Source organism: Humulus lupulus, chromosome 6 (assembly GCF_963169125.1).
Source record: "Humulus lupulus chromosome 6, drHumLupu1.1, whole genome shotgun sequence".
Lineage (NCBI taxonomy): Eukaryota > Viridiplantae > Streptophyta > Magnoliopsida > Rosales > Cannabaceae > Humulus > Humulus lupulus.
In genome coordinates, this window is record NC_084798.1 from 101,495,615 (window position 1) to 101,513,350 (window position 17,736).

Below are 17,736 nucleotides of genomic sequence, written 5' to 3' on the forward strand. Positions count from 1 at the left end.
CCAAAACACGTATTCTTACAATATTTAATAATAAAACTAATTAAGTGAAAATTATGCACAGTCCCAATCTTTTGATAATTGCATTTACTTTTTTAACTGATGAATTATACATAAGTATTAACTGATGAATGCAGAAATATATATGGTTCATGCATTAGGATTTTTCATTTTTTATCCAGGAATCCATATTCTATTTCTTAGTTTCCTTGTGTGTGTTTTGATTTAGGTTGGTTTATATTTTGATTTTATTTTTGTTTAGACCCCATCAAGAGGACACCAATTTCGGTTTCTGATACATTTTGAGTTTGATAACAGGAAACTCATTAGTATATCAGTTTTTCATGTGTATTGTTTAATTTGTTTTGGATACATTTTGGTTTATTTATGTGTATCATATGAGTATATGATTTTGCACTATTTTCATGGGTATTGTGCAAGATATGCAAATGGGTCATGTCTATGGATATTTCATTAAGTTTTATTTTCCTTCTCTGTTTGCTTACTATCACGCATGAAGTATCCTTTTGTCATGAAAGTTAAAAATGTGGAATCTCACTAATTAACTACACAACTTACATATATGATGTGCTAACAATTTGATCTGAATAAGTTTTGTTGAATGCTTTTTTAGGATACATATTGGTTGCTAAATGTTGTTGATGTTAGTATTACAATTCAAATCAATTTTTAGTCTTTTAGATACTATTTAGTTTCTTCTCATACTTTTGCATTTTAGTTATTATTGGGAAACTAAAAACATGCTTTTGGATTTTTTTTTTCTGTTCCGTTTTTAGATACTTTTGGGTTTATACTCTGTTCTCTATTTATTTATTCTTAAAAAAGGGTATGGTTGCTGAATGTTGTTGATGACATTGTTACATATCTTGTCAATTTTGAGGGCCTTTTTTAGATAATATTGAGTTTCTTCTCAAACTCATATTATATACTATTGGGAAACTTAAGACGTGCTTTTGCTTTTTAGTTTCCTTTTTCTTTTAGATACTACTGAGTTTAGTTATTATCATGTTTTTGTGTTTCATCACACTGTTTGGTTGCATTTCACATCACTGTTTAGATACTAGGAGGTATACCTTCTTTCGATTGGAACTGTATTTGTAATTCAAGTGAATTAGCATCCACTTTCAAATCTGTGTACAACAAATGTTTCAACTGATCATAGTTGCAATTGGAGGGTTTTATTATTCCAGACACTTCAAAATCCACAAAAGTATTTTTGTCCTTCCAAGACCCATTGTTGTAGACAAATACTGTGCTAGCTTCCATTACCTCAGCACCAATCAAATATGTATTTTGATCAGTACCTAATATATTGCCCTTGATAAAAAGACAACCTTTTTGTTTATGAACTTTGAACATTATAGGATATGATTACAAGATGGCTTCTCAGATTTCATTGAATTTTAGAAACACACTATAAAAGTTATATGTTGTCTCATGTGCTAATATATTAAAATGAATATTTAGTTTCAGGTTGCATTAAAATTTAAAAACACACTATTTAGTGTGATAATATATTAATCTGAATTCTATTTGGTTTCTAAAAATCTAGTATTTGAAAGTACAATAACACAATAGTAACTAATTTCTCATTAAGTTATAGATACACATTAAACTCATTAATTTCTCATAGTGCTCATTAATTTCTTATATTGCTCATTAAGCTAGTTGGTTGTACATTACTTTTTGAAACATTCTAATTACGTTTTATATTGTATTATTTATGAAGATAATAATATAAATATTAATTTGTTTCCAAAACCTGAGATGTGGATGCCAAAAATCCACCAAGGAAAAAATGTCTCACCCCTTTCCTGCGTTGGTTGGAAATAAGTGATTTATTCGTGCAATTGGGTTCGTGTGTATAGGCCTCACATGATCCATATCCTTGGCAAACACTCATCGGCACCCTGCAAGGTCCCAACCTCGTTGAGGAAAAAAAAAAGGAGGGGGGGCTCATGACACTCCTAGTTGCAAAGCAAGACCCTAACTCGCTGGAGGTTCGAGTGCCTCGAGCCGAAGCATTGGGCACCTGGAGGTCTAAGCGTGCATGCAAAGGCGCCAAGCATCCATGTGCCTAGAGAGACCCATTGTCTCGCGCTTGCCTCCTCTCGGCGCATCCAGCGAGGCTGCACCTTGCGAGACCATCGTCTCTTGCCTTGCGCACCAAGCAGCACCCCATGTCTTGCGCAAGAGCCCCTCGCGAGGCTATTGTCTCGCGCCTGCCTCCTCTTAGCGCACCCAGCGAGGCCACACCTTACGAGACCATTGTCTTGTGCCTTGCACACTAAGCAGCGCCCCATGTCTCGGGCAAGAGCCCCTCGCGAGGCCATCGTCTCGCGCCTGCCTCCTCTCGGCGCACCTAGCGAGGTCGCGCCTCGCTCCTTCATTCCTCGGTCGCGATGGGTTACATAGAGCCCCATATCTCATCATATGTGATTCAGGCCCCGTTGAAGAGGCCTTATTTGTTGGAAAACCAATTAGAGCACGCAATGAAAAACTCACCTGTGGTGGCCCAGTTGTTTTGTTTATTTGAAAACAACAAAACAACAAGATACAAAAAATTTCAATAATCATATAAAACATTTATATGATCAAGAAAACAATCCAGAAACATTATCATACAATACTATTGATCATGCAACAAATATATATATATATAAATATACAATATATTTAAATATACAACATATAAACACAAAAAATCAAGAACATAAACTTTTACCTCTTGAAGCCTATCAAGTGTCATTGAGTCTTTTCGTATTTTTATCGATCTTCCAGAGTGTTCTCTACACCTCAAGATGTGTGTGGGCACATAGAGAACATGAGTTTGTATTTTAGGAATCACAAGTATTTCTCAACACATGAGAACTTGGATTATGGTCTAAGAATGACTAGAATAAAAAAGAAGAAAAATAGAGAATTTTTGTCTAACAAAAACCTGTAAGAACACTTCTGAATTGTGTATTGTTTGTTGGAAAAACTTATACAGGATCATTATTTATTTTCATGTATATCTAATATTAAACAAATTAATATGAGATAGCCTAGAACATGTGTCTAAAATTGAATTCAAAGAGAAACGAAGACAAGAATACTTACAGTATACGCAGCAGAATGAAAGAGTCATTCCTTCAGTTTCTCTAACTCTTGTATCCTTTCTGTCGCAGAGTATTATCAAGAAACTGAACCGATCTTCTATTTTCTTCACAATCTTCCAATATATCCTTAGAATCACCTAGACAAGTGTGGGCAATTCTCAACACATGACATAGATATAGAGAGAAGAAGAAAAAATAACAAAGAGGCTTAGAAAATGACTTGTGTTTAGAGAGAATCTAAGACTATCAGAAAATCTGACTTGTGACTTGTCAAACTTCTCTGTCGTCTCAGAAATCTTCACTTCTGACTTCTCTCTAAGCACTTCTTTTATAGACTCAATTAGGCCATTTAATTTAATTAAAAAATCAATAAAATAATAGTCATTTTAAAGCCCTAGGTCAAAATTATCATAGGCTTTAGGCTCGTGAAATCTCCCATTTGATTATAAGCTCGTTGGACTTAAAACCAAGGCCTGTATTATTTTCTATTGATTTAATTAATTTAATAATCATTTAAATCCTTTATCCAATTAATTATTTATAGTTTGAACCTTGATTTAAACTTATTTATTAATTTAGATACTAATTTATCTTAATTAATAAATGTGCCATGATTTCTCTTTTCTTCTCAAAATCACATAACTATGTGAAACTATCCAAAATTGACCTCGTCAACTTTGATAATTCTAATTGATAGTTAAATCAATTAATTGAGATTATCTAGATGATTTTATCCAAGGTACAATGGGGACCATGGGCCTATCAAATCAAGCTCCAATAAGTTATCATAAATCTAACAAATAAATTTACTAACTTATTAATTCCTCGTGACTCCACTATAGACTCGGAATTGCACTCTTGAATTCATAGAACGCTCTATAACAAATATAGATACGTTATTAATTATCCATTGTTACAACCATAATTGTCACTCAATCCTCTATAGACGGTCTACAATGAGATAGGATTAAAATAACGTTTTACCCCTCATTGTATTTTATCCTTAAGACACTTAGTTCCTTGTAAATGATATTTCAGTAAACTAATTTAATTACTGAAATGAGATCTCTATCATTTAACACCTTGAACCAAACTAAAAGGAAACCATCGTTTCACTTCTTCATCAAAAGCTATAGATGTTCATATCTATGATTAACACTCCCACTCAATTATACTACCAAGTTCCCAAGATGTAACTATGGGCTAGTCCGTAGGGTAAGTTGGTAACGAACAAGTCAAAGAACTCAAATAATACAATCAGTTAGAATACTAAACACTCAGAATTGAGATTGAATTGACCTATGGTCAACTATATGATATGACTAGAATAGATAATAACGGTATGTTTACTTATCTTATCAGCTGTGAATATCAGTCCAGTCTGATGTAACAAATACATCCGATCTTATCTACTTTGCTAATGTTCTGGAAAGAACATAACACTGTAATGTGTGAGTAGATCATATCGTAGATTGGCAAGTCAGTGTAAATCATGTGCACTGACTAATCTTAGGACTAACTTATTTTGAATATATAATCATATTTATATTCCACTGTGATTACGTCACTATAAATAAGATTAGCTATATGCTCGGGATTCAATAGAAGTTTATACTATTTAAATAAGCATGAAAATAAAACATGTGAGCAAAGTGATTGACCAAGTCAAAAAATGATTTCTATTCTTTTATTGATAATAAAATAAGATTACAAAGAATTTTGGTTTTAATTAGGGCATAAAACCCCAACAAACTCCCATTTGCACTAATTGAAACTAATGTCTTAATTCTACTAATCCCATTTCCTTGATATGCTTATCAAATGTAGCTTCTGGTAGTGTCTTTGTAATTGGATGCGCAAGATTGTCTTCAGTTGCAATCTTCATAACCTTCACATCTCCCCTGGCCACATATTCTCGAATAATGTGATACTTCCTTTCTATATGCTTACTTCTCTTGTGACTTCGAGGTTCTTTAAAGTTGGTTATCGCTCTTGTGTTGTCACAAAACAACACAAGAAGTTTATCCATTTCTGGAATAACACCAAGATCTGAATAGAACTTCTTTAGCCAGACTGTTTCCTCAGTTGCTTCTGACGCAGCTATGTACTCAGCCTCCGTGGTGGAATCTGAGATTGCAGATTGCTTTACGCTTCTCCAAATCACAGCTCCACCCCCAAGAGTAAACACCATTCCAGAAGTAGGCTTCCTGTCATCGACATCAGTCTAAAAATCTGAATCAGTGTAGCCTATAGGGTTCAGAGCACCACTCTTGTAGACTAACATATAATCCCTAGTCTGTCTCAAATACTTCAGGATATGCTTAACTGCTATCCAATGTTTCGATCCTGGGTTTGACTGATACCTGCTCACTACTTTCACTACATAGCATATATCTGGTCTAGTGCACAACATGACATACATCAGACTTCCAACTGCAGATGCGTAAGGAACTTTTCTCATTGCATCTTCCTCTTTAGGAGTCTGGGGAGACTGCTTCTTTGAAAGATGAATTCCATGGCGGGACGGTAGACGCCCTTTCTTGGAATTTGTCATTGAGAAACGTTCAATCACTTTATCTATGTAAGCTGCTTGAGATAGAGCTAAGAGTCTGTTCTTTCTACCCCTGGTGATCTGGATACCTAGAACATAACTCGCTTCACCCAAATCCTTCATTTGGAATTGAGTACTCGGCCAATTCTTCACATCTGATAATTTCTTAACATAGTTTCCAATGAGTAAGATATCATCTACATAAAGAACCAGGAATACCACTATTTAATTTGCCTTCAGTTGGTAAACACATGGCTCATCAATATTTTGTTCAAAGCCATAAGTTTTGATTATTTCATCAAACCTAAGATTCCAGGAACGAGAAGCATGCTTAAGTCCATAGATGGACTTATTCAACTTGCAAACTTTTCCTTCTTGTCCAGCTACTTTAAATCATTTTGGCTTATCCATATAAATGACTTCGTCAAGCTTTCCATTAAGAAAAGTTGTCTTGACGTCCATTTGCCAGATCTCATAGTCGAGAGCGGCTGCTATGGATAGGAGTATGCGAATGGATTTGAGCATGGCTACCGGACTAAAAGTTTCCTCATAGTCCACGCCTTCTCTTTGGGTATAACCCTTTGCCACTAATCGAGCTTTATAAGTCTCGATATTTCCATCAACACCTCGTTTCTTCTTGTAGATCCACTTGCACCCAATGGCCCTAAAGTCACTAGGTGCTTCCACAAGATCCCAGACGGAATTTGAGTACATGGACTCCATTTCTTATTTTATGGCTTCGAGCCATAGTTCCTTTTCAGGGCTAGCCATTTCCTGTTTAAAAGACAACGGATCATCATCACTAGTGTCACCAACAACCATATTGGTTTCACCATCCAAACCATAGCGAACTGGGTTCCTAGAAACCCTCCCACTACGATGAGGCTCCATGACTGTTTGCTAAAGGACAGTGGTACTTGCTTCATTTAAATCGACTTGTGTCGGTTGGACATGAAGAATGGGAATTTCATCATCAACTCACGTTGATGACGATGGAACATTGGTTGGAGTCAATTCTTTAACCATCTCCTCTAAAACTACTTTGCTGCGAGGTTTAAAGTTCTGGACATAGTCATTTTTCAGAAAAGTAGCATTTGTAGAAGTAAACACTTTCTTTTCTGAATGACTATAGAAAATTCCACCCCGAGTACCTTTAGGATAGCCAACAAACATGCAAACTTCAATTCGCAGTTCTAGCTTTCCCTCCTTTTTCCTCAGGACGTGAGCGGGACACCCCCAGATTCTATAATGGCGTAAACTAGGTTCATGACCATTCCAGTGTTCTAAAGGTGATTTAGGTATTGATTTACACGGCACGACATTGAGAATGTCATTCGCGGTTTCAATTGCATGTCCCCAGAACGAAGTTGGTAGAGTTGAGTAACTAAGCATGCATCTAACCATTTCCAATAACGTTCTGTTCTGGCGTTCCGCTACACCATTTTGTTGCGGAGTACCTGGGGCAGTAAGTTGTGATAAAATCCCAAGTTCAATTAAATGATCTTGGAACTGCATATCCAAATATTCTCCACCCCTATCAGATCGCAAGATCTTTAACGTTTTGCCTAATTGGTTCTGAGCCATTGCTAGGAATTCCTGAAACCTTGAAAATGTTTCTGATTTCCTATACATTAGGTAAAGACATGAGTATCAAGAGTAATCGTTAATGAAAGTGACGAAATACTCAAAACCACCCATGGCTTGTACATTCAAAGGTCCACAAACATCTAAATGCACAAGACCAAGTGGTTCTTTGGCCCTATCACCCTTTGCAGAGAATGGACGCTTGGCCAGTTTGCCTTCTAGACAAGATTCATGGACAGGTAATTCACCTAAGGTGAGTTCCCTCAAAGGTTCGTCCTTTGTAAGTCTTTGAATCCTATCATAGCCAATGTGACCTAGTCTCAAGTGCCATAAATACGTCATATTATCGTTATCGGTCTTTTGACGTTTATTGGTCCTAGGTTTAGCTACTTCGAATAAATCATTATTTAGAGCGAGGGGTTCGTTAGGTCGCAGAATATAAAGCCCGTTTTCCAAACATGCAATACACAATTGTGATCCATTGAAAGAAATAGATATATTAAAACTTGTGAAAGTCATAACAAATCGTTCTAATTGCAACATGGAAACTGAAATTAAATTTCAACTAAAATCCGGAATAAAAAATACATCATTTAAAATTAAGTATTTATTTTTTAACTTCAGACGAGCTATTCCTCTAGCTTGGACCGCAACGAACGCTCCGTTCCCAACTCTAAGCTTTAAGCCGCCTTCGTTCACTTCCTCCCACAATTCAAGAAGCTGTAAAGAGTTGCAAACATGGTTGGTAGATCCAGAATCAATAATCCAAACGGATATATCATTCTCTAAAACACATGTTTCTAAGATAAATGAACTATAATCATTACCTTTGTTTTTAGCTGCTAGAAACATGGGGCAATCTCGTTTCCAATGCCCCTTCTCTTTGCAGTGAAAGCACTTATCTTTACCTTTCTTGTTTTTCTTGTTCTTCCCCTTAGGCGTCTATGCATATGGTTGTGCACTCGTCTTTGCAGCCTTTGCAGGCTTGGGGTTGTTGTTTTGTCCACCTTTCCTCTTGTTTCCAACTTTCGAAGACGAAGCTTGGGTAGCTTCAGCCTTAGCTGGATCAACAACAACAACAGTAGTCTTATTTTCTCCTCTACTAGGTCCACCCATGATAGGCTCAAAAATCTGAAGCTCGTTCATGAGATGCGTCAGACCATAGTTGATTTGATCACGAACGTGCAGACACGGTGCTCGTTCTGGGGATTCCTCAATCATGACGAATTCAGAGTTGTCATCAATAAACTCTCTGTTGATATTTTGCTTCCATTTAAGGAAGTTTTCTCCAGTGAGTTTCTCCATCGAAAGTTGAGAAAGGATGGGAGTAGACACAGCCATAACTTAAAACTACGAATTATCAATAAAATAGAAATCAATCACATTTGCTCAATAAAACTTCTATTCACTCAAATTTCAAGAAATAGCACAACATATACAAAAAATATGTAAGATATGAGAAAAAATACCCAAAACAATCATATCTCTATTTCATTAGATTTTTAACTAATCTATGATATCCTTGTCCCGGTTGGCGAGAGTAAAAAAATACCACTAGTTAAAAATAGAGTTGTAAACTCATTTAATAATGGACACTATTATTAACAACTTAATATTTGATCAAAATAAGAAAACAAAATCTCTTATTTTATGAGCTAGACCCACGGTTTCGATAATCATAGATTTAGTCCTAGTAGTCACCGTAGGGGTGAGTCTAGTAGAATTTGACCTATAATTATCTATCTTTCGAGATCTAACCTTGTCAAAATAACTAATGAATACCTTCCGTAGGGGGATGAATCAAAGCGCCTCGGGGCCCCATTAAGCTATTGACTATGTTAAACCAACGGTGGAGATTGAATAAAATTCTTAAAATAAGCTCATTATAAAATTAAAAATAGTCCTTTTATTATTTATTTTTAGAAAATTAATGACTATGGTTTTCCAAAAAAAAAATTAAACAGATTAAATTTTTAAAACCAAAGTCCTATAATTTCTTATTAATTCTAAAGTGTCACATTAAAACAAATTCGATTGATTTAGAATTAATTTGTTGCTAATCAATATTTAGGTTTAACTAATATAATGAACCTATACAATTAAGTCCAACTCAGGTAAATGGGCCTTAACAATTGGGCTTGTATGGAGGAGGGCTGGGTCCAGTATGTCATTCCCAATACAAAGGCCCCCTATCTTCCATACAATATCCAAAAGACAGGAATTTAAACATTCGTTTTATTAATTGTTATTAATTGATTAGGCCCACTATAGTCATGCAAAGCAAATGGGCATTCACAGGTGGAATCACTCACAAGAGAGGAATTTAAACTTTACATTTTTTGATGGGCCCAAATAAAACCTATCATTTTATGAATATTTTATTTGGCAAAATCTATATATCTAACAAACATATGGGCCACTATATGCATCTAAGCCCAATTACAAAAATAATACATATAGTGCAAACATACATGTTATAATTGGATGGGCCTAATCATGTTACTAAATGAGCAATTCTATGAATTTATGCAAAAATACCACAACTTATTTCATTTGCAAAAATACCACAATTATTTATCTATAATATATCAAAAAATTCAAATTAATTAATTTTTTACAAAAATAAGTCAATTTAAATGAAATTTATCAACAATTAACAATAGTTAATTTAAATTTCATTTATCAACAATCAACTTGGTTTTAGGTTAATTTGAAAAAAAAATATTAATTTAATTTAAATAAGATTTATCAACAATTAATCAAAGCTAATTTAAATCCCATTTATTAAAAAAATATTTTATTAATTGGTTGAAAAAATTGATATTTTTCAAAATTTAACCAATTTTAAATTTTAAAATCAATATCTTAACTATTTTCCAAAATATCTTGTGTTGTTATAACTATTAACTAAATTTTTAACCATTAAAAAATAAAATAAAATACAAATAGTTATAACAATCCTAAAATATCTCAAAATAGTTAAACAAATTCAAATATCCATAAAAATATCTAACTAACAATATTCAAATTTCAAATAATTTAAATATTAAAAACTATAGAATAAAAAGATATTTATATTTTCAAATAAATATTTAATAAAAATAACAAGAATTTAAAAGAAAATATCTTAAATATCTGATATCTTAATTCTAATATTTTAATATATTAAAAGATTTAAAATTAAGTTGTTAGTCTATTTTTAAATTTGAATTTGAATCTTTGTAGAAAATATCTAATTATTTAAATCTCAACTAACAAAAATATCTTATTTTTTAAAAACAATTTTAAATACAAAACAAATATGATATTTTTGGCTTTGATTATAAATAATAAATTTCCACAATTTTAATTTTCTTTAATTTAAAAAAAAAATTGGATGAATAGTGCTGTGGTACTGTTCATCGCGTGGCATGCGCGCGGGCGTGCGCGTGGTGGCACGCGCGGGTGGCACGGGTGACACGCGGGCATGGGTCGGGGGTGGCGCGCTAGTGCGCGCATGACAACCAGGCAAAAAATTTCGATTTTTTTTTTTGTGCAATTTTTCAAACCAAAACAATTTTCTAAATAATTTTTAATATGTTTTACACAAAATAAAGCATATATAAAATTAATATCATAGAAAACATAACAAAATAACCTAAAAAATTGCTAAAATTCACATAAAATCAATATGCTTCATAATAATATGAAAACCATCCAATTATTCAAACATATCAAATCATCCAATTTTAAACATGTTCATGCATGAAAATAAAGATTACCAAAGGCTCTGAGATCAGTTGTTGGGAAAACTTATACAAGATCTTTATTTATTTTCATGTATATCTAATATTAAACAAATTAATATGAGATAGCCTAGAACATGTTTCTAAAATTGAATTCAAAGAGAAACAAAGACAATAATACTTACAGTATACGCAGCAGAATGAAAAAGTCATTCCTTCAGTTTCTCTAACTTTTGTATCCTTTCTGTCGCAAAGTATTATCAAGAAACTAAACCGATCTTTTATTTACTTCACAGTCTTCCAATGTATCCTTAGAATCACCTAGACTAGTGTGGGAAATTCTCAACACATGAGGTAGATATAGAGAGAAGAAGAGAAAATAACAAAGAGGCTTAGAAAATGACTTGTGTTTAGAGAGAATCTAAAACTATCAGAAAATCTTACTTGTGACTTGTCAAACTTCTCTGTCGTCTCAGAATTCTTCACTTCTGACTTCTCTCTAAGCACTCCTTTTATAGACTCAATTAGGCCATTTAATTTAATTAAAAAAATCAATAAAATAATAGTCATTTTAAAGCCCTAGGTCAAAATTATAATGGGCTTTAGGCCCGTGAAATCTCTCATTTGATTATAAGCTCATTGGACTTAAAACCAAGGTCTATATTATATTCTATTGATTTAATTAATTAAATAATAATTTAAATCCTTTATCAAATTAATTATTTATAATTTGAACCTTGATTTAAACTTATTTATTATTTTAGATACCAATTTATCGTAATTAATAAATCTGCCATGATTTCTCTTTTCTTCTCAAAATTACATAACTATGTGAAACTATCCAAAATTGACCTAGTCAACTTTGATAATTCTAATTGATAGTTAAATCAATTAATCTAGACTATCTAGATGATTTTATCCAAGGTACAATGGGGACTATGGGCCTATCAAATCAAGCTCCAATAAGTTATCATAAATCTAACAAATAAATTTACTAACTTATTAATTCATCGTGACTCCACTATAGACTCAGAATTACACTCTTGAATTCAAAGAACGCTCTATAACAAATATAGATACGATATTAATTATCCATTGTTACAACAATAATTTTCACTCAATCCTCTATAGACAGCCTACAATGAGATATGATTAAAATAACGTTTTACCCCTCATTGTATTTTATCCTTAAGACACTTAGTTCCTTGTAAATGATATTTCAGTAAACTAATTTAATTACTAAAATGAGATCTCTATCATTTAACACCTTGAACCAAACTGAAAGGAAACCATGATTTCACTTCTTCATCAGAAGCTATAGATGTTCATATCTATGATTAACACTCCCACTCAATTATACTACCGAGTTCCCAAGATGTAAGTGTGGGCTAGTCCGTAGGGTAAGTTGGTAACGAACAAGTCAAAGAACTCAAATAACACAATCAGTTAGAATACTAACCACTCAGAATGGAGATTGAAGTGACCTATGGTCAACTATATGATATGACTAGAATAGATAATAACAGTATGTTTACTTGTCTTATCAACTATCAATATCGGTCCAGTCCAATGTAACTAATACATCCGATCTTATCTACTTTGCTAATGTTCTGGAAAGAACATAACACTGTAATGTGTGAGTAGATCATATCGTAGATTGGCAAGTCAGTGTAAATCATGTGCACTGACTAATCTTATGACTAACTTATTTTGAACATATAATCATATTTATATTCCACTGTGATTACGTCACTATAAATAAGATTAGCTATATGCTTGGGATTCAGTAGAAGTTTATATTATTTAAATAATCATGAAAATAAAACATGTGAGCAAAGTGATTGACCAAGTCAAAAAATGATTTCTATTCTTTTATTGATAATAAAATGAGACTACAAAGAATTTTGATTTTAATTAAGGCATAAAACCCCAACATTGTTGTGTCTGATGTATATTTCCTTTTTTTTTTCTCTTCTTCTTCTTCTATATCATATTTATAGAGATTTATGTTACCTTATTATTCTTAATAATAATAGTAATATAAGATTATAATAATAATGATAGGATTTAATTTTAGGTAAATGTCTAACTTACCATATTTGAAGAAATCAAGGCACAATCTTTGGACTGTGTCAGGTGTGTACTATTATTTCCTTTCCAGGGATTTTGCATTTTTCTTTTATTTAATTATTTAACTAAATCAATATCCCACAAAATAATGTGTTTATTTTTTTTAAGGAAGAGATGACAACCATATTTCAAAATTTAAATTCTAAATTCTAAATTCAAATTGATGATAATCTTTATCATTATCTAATAAAATTAAATAAATAAAAAACTATTTTTGACATTCGCATTTTATTTTCTCCCACTCAAATAAAATAATTAATTTCAAAAAATTAATTAATTAATATATATATATGAAATTCGAAAATTTATATATTTAAATCAATAAATTATTTTCAAAAATTAATAATTAATTCTAAATTATTTATTCAACCTCAATTATCATATAATTGCATACTTGACCCGAATAATAAAATTCTTCTCAAATTCTCAAATTACAGATATACCCTTGTATCAACTCTTACCTTGATATGGTGTTGATAGAGCCACCCTGGGGACTTATGGACCTATAATATCAAGCTCCAATAAATATTACATTATTAATCAAAGCCCTTTGATTAGATAATCAAATTTATTAATCTCATGATTACTCCACTAAAAATATGAGATTGAACTCTTGATAATTATAAACATATTTAGTGAGTAATTTATTAAGAATAAAGTGTCCATTGAGATAATCATTACTTACAACATTAATAGCCTATTAATTGTTCATAATTAAAAGGGAATAAAATTACCATTTTACCCTTTTAGCAATTGGATCTTCCTCCGGGGGAAGCCTCATTTTATCCTATTTCGTTATGCATCCGGTTCTGTTATATAACTCTATCTTTGGCCACTTAAAATCGTACGGAAGCGGGAGAGATTCTCAAGATTTTCCCTTTTTGCTATATCTTGTTCCTAGAGTACCATTGACTTTACTAGTGAAGGTTTTGTCACAAAAAGTTTGCGACGTGAGCGCTCATAACCTTTTCAGTTCCAAAAGTCAACTCAATAGGGAACCATTATCCAATCTATAAGAAGGTATAGATTCCATATCTATTATACTACGTCCCCAACCATATACATCATTGAGTCCCCAAAACAATTGTTCTTAGCCTAATCATTCTGACAAACCTTAATGCATGAATCAAAGGATCAGATGACATATATAGGAGTTCATAGTAACCTCAAGATTAAGATCATCGTGTATATGATCATCGTTTGATGTGTTTGATTAATACTATGAAATTGTATTTAAACAAGTATTAACAAATCACATCTGGTTCAGTTCTACATACTCTTCAGCATGCAAAGTACCACCACTAAAGTGTCCTACTACACTACTAACCTAGATCTAGGTCACATGTATTCATAATACTATTGGACCGTACTACCAATAATTAATCTAAAGATTCCATAACTTTATTTTACTGCGAACTATTTAAGTTTATTATCTTAATCTTGATCCTCCCATACCAATATGAGATTAAGACCACATAGATAAACTTTTGAATTTTATGATATTCACTTAATATTATCATATAATATTAGACATAGTCTATATATATAATAATTCAATTAAAATATTTATTTCATTTAAAATATTTGTCAACGACAATTTCTTTAAGGGAACTATTCCCATGCCTCTCGGTGCTCAACCAATAATGGAGACCATGTGACTTATTGTCATAACTCCCTCTCTCACTCACTGTAATGCCCCAAATTTCCTAATAAGGTTTAGGACCTTGATTAGAAGGTCGGGAGGGCCATAATTGATTTATTATGTTATTAATTGATTATATGCATGTAACGACCCAAATTTACTAATGAAGCTTAAGGGCCTTGATTAGTGTGCCGGGAGGGCATAATCAGAATATATGTGTTTTAATGATTAAAAGCATGTTGTGTGGCTATTTGAATGTTTGAGATGCATGACTATGTGTATTAGTATGCATGTAGGGCCTGAATAGGTTAGAAGGGCATATTCGCAATTTTGGCCCGTTGCGGGCATAACTGTATATATGTGATAACTGTTGAGACCACATTATTATGTGGATATATCTGTAATCTGTGAGTCAAGACGATCCTAGTGAGCGAGTTAGCAGAAAAGTCACGGCGGGGATTTATACCCAGCTCGGGGCGAGCCTGTGGGTATAAATGGGAATATAGAGAATATATTGGGGTTAATTTTGATAATGAGGAATATAATTGGTGATTAATTAGGTATCGGGAAGTAAGCGGGAAATATTAGAGACACTCGAGGAAATTAGCGGGAATTGGGTAAAATGACCAAAATGCCCTTAAGTGGATTAAAGGATTTAGGATTAAAAGGGAGGGCATTATGGTCATTTGGTTTGCAAGAGATAAGTATGCTGACGCTTCATACTTAGTGGAAATGGTAGAATAATATAGAAGTCTAAGGAAAGAAAGAAAGAAAAGAAGGAAAAGAAAGATAAAGAAAGGGAAGAAAACATAGCTGTTTTTCTAAGGGTCGGTTGGTGATCTCCTTCACCATTTCCTTGTGTTTTCTTGGAGAAAAACTCAGAGGGGAGCTAGTTTAGGCTGAGCAACAAGAATTCTGAGCTAAGTTTGAAGGGTTGGCAAGGGATTAGCAGGAAAATATTAATACCTAAGGTAAGACTATGGAGTTTTTAGTTTCTGGTTTGGCTTGTTTATGCTATGGGGTCTAAGTTGAGCTGATGGGAACTTTAGGGGAATTCAAGCCAAGGAATTGAGGAAGAACAAGCTAAGGAGGGCTAGAGGCTAACTTGAAATCGAATTTCCATCAAAGGTATAAAATTCTAAGCTTTAAACTTTGAAGTTTTGATTGTGTTTTGCTGAGTTCTGAAGTCCAGGAGTAGCTATGGTGAATTTTGGGATTAGGGGTGTATGTGGTTAGATTTTGTATGGTTATGATGCTTGGGATGAGTTAGACATGTTAGTGAGCTTGATTTTGAGTTTGGTGAAAGTTTGGGGAAGTTTTGGTTAAGTTTGGCTCGGGAGAAATCGCAGGAAGAAATTGAGCAGTTTGGCAGTCTGTGACTAGCGCTACAGCGCTAGCCTTTGGGCGTTGTAGCGCTAGGCCAAGTTTGCTGAGGGAATTTTGGTTATGTTTGTAGCACTGTAGCGCCCTCCAATGAGCGCTACCCTATGTTCATAAAGGGATTTTAGGGTTATTTTTAAGGGTTTTTGACCAAGGGTTTAGGGTTCGATTCCACCACCTTGTTTGGTGGAACTAGGACTTCCCGAGGGCTCGGGATAGGTTCCGAGGCTAGGTTATGGACTTGAGGGTTGGTAATGACTTTGGTCTATGCTTGTGGCTAGGTTTGCGCTAGTGCTCGGGAAGGATCCTTCTTGAGGATTTCATTGAACAAAATTAGCAAATTCAAAGGTAAGAAAGTTGCACCCGGTTATATGTTTGTGATGGGACTAAGAGCTCCCGATATCTATATAATGTCAATGATGGTATTATGCCATGGGACATGTGATAGCGGCCTAAGGGTGCCATACACAATATTTGCACACAGGGCGCGGCTTGGCCACTGGTAGCCGAGGATAGCTTAATATTCACTGAGCTCGGTTTAAGCGGGCCGGAGTCAGTGGGATAACGGAGGGTGCGGCCTGAGGGCGCTAACCCTAGTTATCATTTGTGAATTGATGTATGATATGAGTTAATATGTTTGGTATGCTGAATACTTCATTATTCTGAATGTTTAAATGGTTGAGAACATGTTTATGGAAGATGTGATATTGAATTGACTGTTGATTGCTTATGCTCTGTTATTGTGTTTTCTTACTGGGCCTTGGCTCACGGGTGCTACGTGGTGCAGGTAAAGGCAAATGCAAGTTAGACCAGTCCTGAGATGGAGAGCTACGGGGCTGAATGTACATAGCCAGTTGTTCGGTCGCCATGGGCGAGGAGTGGATCAGGACTGGGATTGCCTAATTGTCTGTTTTGCCTTAATATGGCTAATAATGTATTTAATTCTTGAATCTTTTGTAAATGGTTTTAATCTTAATATTTTTGGGATCCCGTGTAAACAGGAAATGTTTCTTTATAAGAAATGTGACTTTTAAGACCAAAACATTTTAACCCTAGTTCCATTATAGTTACAGAGACACGTTCTTAATTAAATGAATTGATTAGCAAGTCTAGCACTTTTATAAACACACAGTGTAACAGTCTTGGCTATCCAGTGCGTTACAATGCATGTTTGTGTGAATTATATTATTATATGATGATAAATGCATGCATATGAGTCCACATTTTATTATAAGGACATTTTGGTAATTTGGCCCGTTGACGGCATAATTGTGTATTTTGGTGCATGTTTGTGATTAGTTGATAAGGCCACATTACAATGTGGATTTGTTCGAGCCATTCGGCATGAGACGATCTTGAGTGCGAAGTAGCGGTTTAGTCATAACGGGAATAAGTTCGGGGCTCGAGGTGAGTCTCAAGGTGATTTTAATGATTAGAGCGTTGCCAGGAATTAAAGGGTAACGGGATATGGATTATTGGTGTTTGAGAATTTTGGAGAATAACGGGAATTGGAGGGCGTTAATTATGATTAACGAAATAGGTGCGAAATGACGATTATGCCCTTGGTGGCTGTTAAGGTTTATTGTAGACTTGAGGGCATTTAGG